Here is a 9,613-nt window from a genome sequence, read left to right as displayed (position 1 = left end):
GGCAAAAAAATGCAGAAAAAAATTGGGTCTGGGGGAGTAGAATGGATAGTAAAGACAAGACAAGAGGACAGAAAGAAGGGGGGAGGAAAGAGGACAGTAGACAGTAGGATACAATAGAAAATTTACAATGTAACAGCAATTTGCTGCTCCAGGGACAGTGGAAGGTGGGGAGTTTGACTGGGGCGGTACACCTGTCAAACCATAACGCAGGTGTCCTAAGGCGAGCTCAGGGAGGACAGAAACCTCCCGTGGAGCAGAAGGGCAAACTGCATCTGGCCATGGTACCGGCCCGTCCTAATTAGGCAGTGTAGCACCGACTGCAGTGTGTGCAGTCAGTGCTACACATTTACACAGGGCCGGCGCTAGGCTTCCCTGCTGGAGACTACAACTTGGGGAGGCTACTACTGGGGGCACTGCATTAGGAGGGTGAATCTCTACTGGGGACTACTACTGGGGGCACCATATAAGGAGGACCACTACTGGGGGCATACTGGGGGTACTGTATAATGGAAACTAATGGGGCTGCATAAGGGGGATTATTACTGGGGGTACTGTATAAGGGGCACTACTATGGGCCTGCATAAGAGGGACCACAACTAGGGATTTTGCATACTGGGGGTACTGTATAAGGGGCACTACTGGGGTTAAGGTGCATATGGAAAGGAATGTTCAGAGTGACGATAAAGGGGTGTGTGTCATGTTGACATGCCCCATTTTTAAGTGACCACACCGGTTTTTCACAGCGCAGGGGGTGGGGGCTCCATTTTTACATTTGCCCTCGGCTCCAAATACATTAGTTACGCCACTGAAGTCAGGCAATGTAATAGAGTGCGAGTGTTTAACTCACATTACTGTCTGAAAACTCGTAAAAAAACAGACCTGCTTCAGGCTAGCGAGTCCAACATGAGCTGATCCGAGTTACACAGAAACATGCACAGATTCATGAGATATTTTAAGAGCCAGGTTTGCAATTTTCTTTTCATCACAGAAGCCTTCACGATCTCACTGATCTGTGAAGGCTTCTGTATCACTATGCAAGTTGCATTGCAAGGGCCGAGTTTTCAGAGGAGAATACTCGAACAGACTCACATAATGTAATAGCCTCGAACTCACAAGTTTGTAGGCTAATAGATTGGCGAGTTGTGGGACAAACTCAGAACTTTAAATTTGCGAGACGGTCTGAGTTCATGTTGCAAAAACAACTTGAATGCATTTTGCCCATAATGTTCAAAAGTTTGTATTGGTTAATTCTCACTTTATAGCATGTTATTGTATTTAAACATTGATTTTTTTTTTAAAACATCAATAAGTCTGAAGGTTTTATTTAATTAACCATTTACATTTGCATCCCCCATTATTGGATGGGTAGAAGGGGCATATCTATAATGGGTGCAGGGTGTGCAGGGCACAAGGGCCCCTGGGTCGAGGGGGGCCCCGCACCGCACACCCTGCACCCATAATATACTTACCTCTCCGGAGTCCCACGTCGGAACTTGGGTCCGGCACTGTATAAAACATCTGGAATATGACTGTGGTGGCCATTTTTACCCATCGTTTGCGCATGCGCAGTAAAGGGAAAATGGCCATCGTGGCCATTTTCCCGGTGAGCTGCGCATTCGCTAAAGACTCTAGGCACACTCTAGTGCCCAGAGTCTATAACTCCGGCGCTGGTCACGCAGAGCTCCTTGCGCTGCCGGCTGCCAAACTGAGAGGAGGGGGCCCATGACGGAGACTGCACTTGGGCCCCCTCCTCATTAGAAACACTCCTGGTGGGTAGAGGACCCTGTGAATTGCTTAGCCCAGGGCCTACAATGCTGCTAAGACTGATAGAGGTAGCGGAGAGGAGGTGGATTCAGTGAAATTAACCGTGAAAGAACAATTATATATAGCTAGGATTAGAACCAGGATAGGGCTGTTTCCTGAAGACCTGGGGATTGTAGTGTCTGTGGGCAGAATGTACTATAGGAAAAATGCGGTAAAAATCCAGTTTTTACAGAATTTCCATATGTACTAAGCCCCGGCCACCCTATTATTGGTGCCGAGGGAAATGTCAGAAAAACCTGGCATTACCCTATGGAAGCCTATGGGCTTCTTACCGTATCCAGCACCCGACGCTTCATTGCCGCCTTGCCGCCCCGCAGTCATCCAGCACTGGCCCTCCCCTGAGTCTCCTGGTCACCGACCCGTGCTCCTCCTGGGTCCTCTGCCTCTTCCTCCTAATCTTCTTCCTGGCACAGGGAGGAGGAGGAGGAGCCTGAGGCTTTCTGCACAGGTCACTAGAAGAAATCTCCTGGGGCTCGGAGGGGGTGGGGTCCCACAGAGTGCGCATGGCTCTATCAGAGCCAAAAACACTCCCACTGACATCACCAGTTGGGCCGGCCCCAGACGGTAGGCGTTCCCATGGGAACGACTCCATCTGGGCAGCAACACCCCCTGCACGCCCACCAAAGGGGGCGTGCTGTCACTCACCATTGACAGCACTCCCCCTTTGGTGCAAGACCCATAGCGATGGCTTGGCCGTTCCTATGCGGGTCTCACGCATGCGCACGACGGAGCTCCCTCCATCATGCGCATGCACACTAGGGCACCATCGACCCGCTTGCGAGCGCTCAGCGCTCGCGAGCTGGTCTGAATCAGGCACATACTTCATCTTCATTTGTGGTATTAAATGAAGATACCTGAGCAAGTCACTGGCTGAGGAAGAGTAAACCATTATATTTTAGATCTAATCAGTCTTGTCCTTGAAATAGGACACTGTACACTGATAGTACAGTAGCTAGTGGGTTGGGTGTGGGAGGGGTAAGAAATTATTTAACTGAATTAAACAAGTGCATGGCCTGGCTAGCAACAGAAGCAGTCATACTGCATTATAGCTCCCGATTGGCATCTCTTTAAACAGTTGGCTTGCACCTCCTTTGGTTCACTGGGGACCCCTAACTGGCCCTACTCCAGTCACACAGCTGGTCCAAGTCAGAGAGTATTGGTCATGGAGCCGGAGGAATTCTCCTGCATCACTGCAGGTTGCAGCCTACTAACCCTAATGAAGCTTGGGCCTCGATCTTTGAATGTGAACCAAAACTTCATGGGGGAAGCCCTGACACCCGATCTGCCTGCATATGCCATGTCCACTTAAGCACTGAACTTCCATGCTGGACTTCACCGCCTCTCACTGCTCCATGGCTGGAAGTTCTGGCTCTGGGGGCTTACATCTGCCAGTTTCCCCTGACCTCCCTTCTTTCACTGGCCATTATCCCCGCAGTTTGATGGGCTCCTGTGGTGCCAAAGTCACCAGGGGCGCGGAGAGAGGGGTGAGTACTAATTAACCTGGCCTGCCTCCCTCTTACATCACAGCAGCCCAGCATATGCTGCTGCCTGCTTGGCTGCACTGGGAGACTGCACACGGCACTCTCCTATGCCTGTGGGGGGAGCGACCACACTGATCGCACTGCAGCTGTGAGGCTGATCTTCCTTGTTAATTGTACATCTGTTGCTCTGCTCTGTCAGTCCTTGCATTGGTTATCTGTTTTCTACCATATTCAATATACATAGGTACACTCAAACTGTACATATAGTCACACACACATACGGACAGTATCACAATACACAGTCAGACACATACAAATATAGAGTCATACACATGCACAACTCCCATATACATATACTATACACATGAATATAGTCAGACACATACATACATATATAGTCACACATATATACACATACATACATATATAGTCACACATATATACACATACATACATATATAGTCACACATATATACACATACATACATATATAGTCACACATATATACACATACATACATACATAGTCACAAACTTAAACACATATACACATGTAGACTATAACCCTGCCTGAGTCCCTCTTACTTTATAGGTTAGCCACTGTCTGCTGAATTGTCATTATCACTCTGGTAATTTGGTCTGCAGCAGCTTCTTCTCATCCTCTCTCCCATGCTGCTGCTGGCAGTGCCATGTTGCTCCACTCCATGAAAGGACTCTACCTCCCTCTTCTCCAACTTGCAGTACATGTGATTAAAGTATGGAGAGATAGGAGCCTGGGGGGACGTGCCCCCCCATAATCCAGCTTTATGGCTGCAGGCTGGGAGGCAGGTAGAAAATGCTGCCTGGCCAATATGATTGTGATGTGTAATTCACAATCAAAGTGAGCGGGGAGCATCTTTCTCTGCCTGCCTATTAGCAGGCTGCTCTATGCACACAGTGAGTGGCCACGCACTCCATATAGATGACCCCCTGGCAGGGCCATGCCTGCTCGAAGGCCCCTAGAATTGTGTGCCCATACATTAAGATGGCCCTTCCTCAAGGCTCAGTCTTACTGTTAAGTCCTCTGTTTTTTTTGCAATCTACTGTATAACACATCTCTTGGCAGGGTTATCAGCTCCTTTGTATTTCAGTGTCATCTGTATGTGGGTGATGCTCCACTCTACCTATCCTCCAGAGATTTGTCACCATCTGTATTGGTCTGCGATATTAAATGTCTTCATCTCACCACCTCACACTTAATATTTCCATAACAAAATTAATAATATTTCCACGTGCCAGTAGTAATTAACAACATGATATTTCTATCAATGTTGATAACTCAATAATCAAAACCTGCCTAGGTGTCATCATTGACTCTGAACTGGCTTTTGTTCCCCACATTCAATCTATCTCCAAATCATGTTACATGTACTGCATATATATTTATATATAATATATCCAAAATACGACCTTATCTTACACATGCAACAGCAAAAACTCTAATTCTTGCACTCATTATATTCCGCATTGATTATTAAAATAGTCTCCTTACTGGTCTTCTTCAAAACAGATTTTCACCACTAAAATCCATTTTGAATGAAGCTGTGAGGCTGATATTCCTTGTTAAATGTATGTCTGCTTCTCTGCTCTGTCAGTCCCTGCATTGGTTAACTGTTTTCTACCATAGTCATAACGATACTTAATTAGAACCTCTATACACTCCTGCCTATACCTTCTAATATCCTGCCTATACCTTCTAATATCCTGCCTATAAACCTCTAACGATGATGCTATTTTGTGTACGCAGTCATACAGTAAATAAAGACTCCAGACCTTGAACCTGTGGTTCCAAAGCAAAAAGTAGCATTCAAGTAAAAGTACAGTCAGTTATACGCTATGATCTAAGAACAATTTAGCTCAAAGAAATCATACAGACCCAAGTACAGTTATACATACGCAGGCGCTTTGGACCAGATGTCGGCATCAGCAAGAAACCTCCGTCAATCAGCATTCAGCAAGATGACTCCATACTGGGGTCACAACACACACATTTATACCCTCACAGAAACCTAAGGATGCCTGGTCTTCTGCTGATGCTGTGCAGAGTTCACATCCGGAGCATCCTAAGGACACTCCATTCCAGGCACTCTGCTAGCCAGGAGAAAAAACTGGGAGCGATGGTAACACCCACAGAGCCTCTGCGCGACAGCATTGGTCGCCCCTACATTAATAACTGACACAGCACTAAACACATTCTATTTATTTTTATTTTATTTATTAACAGTTTCTTATATAGCGCAGCATATTCCGTTGCGCTTTACAATTGTAAACATTAATAGAACAAAACTGGGTAATAATAATAACAGACAGACATAGAGGTAAGAGGGCCCTGCTCGCAAGCTTACAATTTATAGGGAAATAAGCATTGATACACAAGGATAGGTGCTATATATTGCATCTTGGTCCAGCCAGAATGCAGAGTTTCTTGGTGGGCTGCATGATCCAGTCACACAGGAATGTCGGCCAAATGTCAGGAGTATGTGAGAGAAAGACGATGTGTGAGATTGTGTGTGGACTGTAAAAGGGGATGTAATTAGATATGGAAGCTACTGTATGAAGGTTATGTGGGCGGTTCTGGAATCTGATAAGCTTGCCTGAAGAGATGAGTTTTCAGGGAACACTTGAAGGATTGAAGAGTAGAGGAAAGTCTTATTGTGTGAGGTAGGGTGCAGCATGAAGAAAGTCCTGTAACCGTGAATGGGAGCAAGTAATGCATGGGGATGAGAGACGCAGATCTTGTGCTGAGTGGAGAGGTCGGGTAGGGAGATATTTTGAGATGAGTGAAGAGATGTATGTTGGTGTGGTTTGGTTAATAGCCTTATGTGTAAGTTAAAGTCTTTTAAATTGAATACGGTAGAAAACCAGCAACCAATGGAGGGACTGACAGAGCGGGGCAGAAGACGAAGAACATTTGGCAAGGAAGATAAGCCTTGCAGCTGCATTCATAATGGATTGTAATGGCGATAGCCTGTGTTAGGGAAGACCAGTAAGGAGGCTATTGCAATAGTCAATGCGGGAAATAATGAGTGCATGGATCAGAGTTTTTGCAGTGTCTTGTGTGAGATATGGTTGAATTTTGAATATGTTTTTTAAATGTATATAACATGATTTTGAGACAGATTGAATGTGGGGAACAAACGACAGTTCAGAGTCAAGGATGACACCAAGGCAGCGAGCTTGTGGGGCAGGGTGGATGGTCCAGTTATCAACAGTGATAGAGAAATCAGGTTGGTAACTGTTATTGGCCGGTGGAAATATAATTAATTCTGTTTTAGAAATATTCAGTTTCAGGTGGCGAGATGACATCCAAGATGAAATGGCAGAAAGACAATCAGTGACATGGACCAATACAGATGGTGATAAATCTGGAAAGGATAGGTAGATTTGAGTATCATCTGCATACAGATGGTACTGAAATACAAAAGAGCAGATTAGTTTGCCAAGAGAGGTGGTATAGATTGAGAATAACAGAGGCCCTAAGACAGAGCCTTGCGGTGCTCCAACAGATAGAGGTAGCAAAGAGGAGGAAGAATCAGAAAAACAAACAGTAAAAGAGCGATCAGATAGGTAGGAAGAGAACCAAGAAAGAGCTGTGTCCTTAAAACCCAGGGATTGTAATGTTTGTATGAGAAGAGAGTGGTCAACAGTGTCAAAAGCAGCAGAGAGATCTAGAAGAATTAGGAATGAGTAATGGCCTTTAGCCTTGGCAGTGACAAGATCATTTACTACCTTAGTCAGTGTTGTCTCTGTGGAGTGTTGGGAACGAAAGCCAGACTGAAGTGGGTCCAGTAAGTTGTGTGAGTTAAGTAAGTGTGTGAGGTGGGTGTAGACAAGCCTCTCAAGTAGCTTGGAGGGGCATGTGAGCTGTGAGATAGGACGGTAATTTGAGAGAGTATTAGGGTCAGAATTTTGTTTTTTCAGAATGGGAATAATCACTGCGTTTTAGTTAGGGTTGGGATAAGCACAGGAGATAGAGCTTTACTGATTTGTGAGGGTATAGGATCTAGAGGAGAGGTAATAGAGTAGGAGGATGAGAAGAGTGTAGATACTTCATCTTCGTTTGTTAGATAAAATGAAGAGCATGTGCCAGAGGATACAGGTAGCGAATTGAGCAGGTCACTAGCTGAGGAAGAGCATACCATTTCATTTAGGATCTTATCAATCTTGTCCCTAAAATAGGAAGCAAGATCTTGTGCACAGATAGTAGCAGGTGGTTTGGATGATGGAGGGGTAAGAAGCAGTTTAAATGTATTAAAAAGTCGCTTGGTGTTAGAGGCTTGAGCAGAAATTAGAGATTGGAAATATGTTTGTTTGGCAGTGTCCAGAACAGTACAATAAGAGTTGTAGACAGTCTTATATGTGAGGAAGTCACTTGAAGTATGAGACTTTCGCCACTGACGTTCAAGTTTACGTGATAGTTTTTGTAGATGCCTTGTTAAGTTAGAATGCCACGGTTGACGTCTAAATCCACGTGGTGTGTGATGGGTAGCTGGAGCTACTTCATCAAAGGCTTTTTCTAGAATCTGGTTTAGGTGTGATGCAGCAGTCTCAGGAGAAGTGAATGTAGAAATTGGTGAGAGTCGTTGTACAGAGGTAGATAGTTGTTGAAAGTTAATCGCATTAATATTTCTGCGGGTTTTAGGTTTAGGTTTGGTTGATTTCAATGATGTTGATGTAATGGAGGAGAGTGTGCAGGTGATAAGGTTGTGATCTGAGAGAGGGAAAGGAGCATTAGTGAAATAAAAAACTGAGCATAGTCTGGTAAATACAAGATCAAGACAGTGGCCATCCTGATGAGTAGAGGAGTCAGTCCATTGGGAGAGGCCAAGAGAGGAGGTTAGAGAGAGTAGTTTGGAGGCATGAGGAGATTGTGGACTGTAAATCGGGATATTGAAATCACCCATAATGATGGTGGAGATGTCTGAGGATAGGAAGTGAGGGAGCCAGGCAGAAAAGTGTTCCAGAAATTGTTGAGGTGGCCCAGGTGGGTGATAGATAACAGTAACTCGCAGAGAGAAAGGGGTGAAAGTCCTGATAGAATACACTTCAAATGATGTCAATGTGAGTGAAGGTACCTGTGGGAGAACTGTGTATGTGAGAGATTGGGACAGTAATTTTCCTACCCCACCTCCTTTACAATTACCAGGCCTGGAGGTGTGTGAGAAGTGTAGGTCACCATGTGACAGTGCAGCAGGGGAGACAGTGTCTGATTGTGTGAGCCATGTTTCTGTTATTGCCAGAAGGTTGAGGTTAGCTGAAATAAAGAGGTCATGGATGAATGTTAGTTTATTGCAAACAGAGCGTGCATTCCATAAGGCACATTTTAGTGACTTGGAGGGTGAAGGGAGGCACGCAATGTTTATGAGGTTAGCTGGATTTATAGTTCATTGTGGGTGTGGCATGTGGGCCGGGCCTGGATTAGGTGATATGTCACCAGCTAATAGAAGCAGCAGGAGAGATATAAATATAATTGTTGGATTTGTCCGAAAGATTTTTATGGCTACAGGTTGTAAATGTTATTGTCAGTGTGCAATGTATAGATAAGTTAAAAGCTCATGTGTGTTCATAAGAGGAGAGTAGATTAATGAGGCAGCAATATGTACAGAAGGGTGAGCTGCAGGGAGAGTAAAGGATGTAGTAGCCTTATACTGTAGATGATTCCATGGAGTGAGATTATAAAAAGAAGTTTTTGATACATTGTCTTGTTTGTATTTGGAAAAAATAAAATTTTCTAAGTAATGGGTTTGTTATAACCTGGTCTTCAAAGTTTTGTTCAATGTTTTTCAACTGTTATTTAACTGTTCAAAAAGCACACTTGATTTTAACCACTTAATGCATAACCAAAACAAGCTGCTACCCTCAGCAAGCTGCCCTAAGACTGAATGTTAAAACTGCACACACACAACGATTTTTTTTAATGATTTTGCCTGCCAGACCATCGTGACCATCATCCTGCACGCTCGTATAGGCTGTGGGTGGTGACCCATAGTTATGGAGGTGGGCCCTGATTCAGAGCGAGCGCTCTGGTCAGAGCGTCCGGCTCTGAATCAGGGCCTATGAGCGCACGATTCCTGATCGCAGAGACTGGCTTGCGCAAGCGCATTGTGAATTATGCGCATGCGCAGCGGACAAATATTGGTCAGTGAGAACGGCCGCAGCTGAGCTCCACAGTGTATTGTATAACATTCACAGCACTAAATTTATTCTGCCTCATCCCATGCAAATTTACACATCTTACACCATGGCCCTCATTCAGAGCCGCACGTTACC

This window comes from Taudactylus pleione, unplaced genomic scaffold (genome assembly GCF_031769625.1).
Source record: "Taudactylus pleione unplaced genomic scaffold, aTauple2 ptg000559l, whole genome shotgun sequence".
Classification (NCBI taxonomy): domain Eukaryota; kingdom Metazoa; phylum Chordata; class Amphibia; order Anura; family Myobatrachidae; genus Taudactylus; species Taudactylus pleione.
Note: the sequence above shows the minus strand (reverse complement) of the source record.